Source organism: Laccaria bicolor, genomic scaffold (genome assembly GCF_000143565.1).
Source record: "Laccaria bicolor S238N-H82 LACBIscaffold_19 genomic scaffold, whole genome shotgun sequence".
Classification (NCBI taxonomy): Eukaryota; Fungi; Basidiomycota; class Agaricomycetes; order Agaricales; family Hydnangiaceae; genus Laccaria; species Laccaria bicolor.
The window spans coordinates 68464-69200 of record NW_001889890.1 but is presented as its reverse complement, the minus strand read 5'-3'; positions in this window follow the sequence as shown (position 1 = coordinate 69200).

The window sequence follows — 737 nt, the reverse complement described above, 5'->3', positions numbered from 1 at the left end:
CTACATAGTTAGGGTTAGAGTCAAAAGGTTATCTTGACTACAAAGTTTGTAGTGTGCGCTTTTTCATTAAAAAAGCTTGTAGTGTCCGCTTTTTGAGACTACAAAAGTTGTAGTGTTGCGCTTTTTCATTAGAAAAGTTTGTAGTGTCCGCTTTTTGAGACTACAAAAGTTTGTAGTGTGCGCTTTTTTATTAGAAGAGTTTGTAGTGTCTGCTTTTTCATTTAAAAAAGTTTGTAGTTGACATGTAGTTTATGGTGTCCTTGGCCCTATCTATGTTATGGGGATGAGGTTGATTGCCATCATATTGCCAGTGCCAGCATTAGTATTTGACATCATGCACAAGTTGTCTTTCACATTAGGAAAGGCCATTCTATGTCTTTCATATTGATACCTACTGTCCTATCTGAAGACATAATTGTAAGCTCATTGACATGACATGACCAGTTTTTGACATCATGACCAAGTTTGCCTTTCACGCTGTCTGCTTTCACATTGATAACTACTGGCCTGTCCCAAACATAGTCAACTTTGATACAGGTCTTTGAGGGCTGTAGGATGATGGGCTGATTCATCCTTTGAGGTGTCTTGAAGACAGGTCATGTTGTAAGTTGACCATGTATTGAGTAGATATCAACATGAATAGCCTTCTCTAGCTTGAAAGCCAACTTGGGCATGATGTGAGGAACTGATGATGTGGCAATAGCAATATGTAAAGTCATGTCAATCCTTCAGCCATA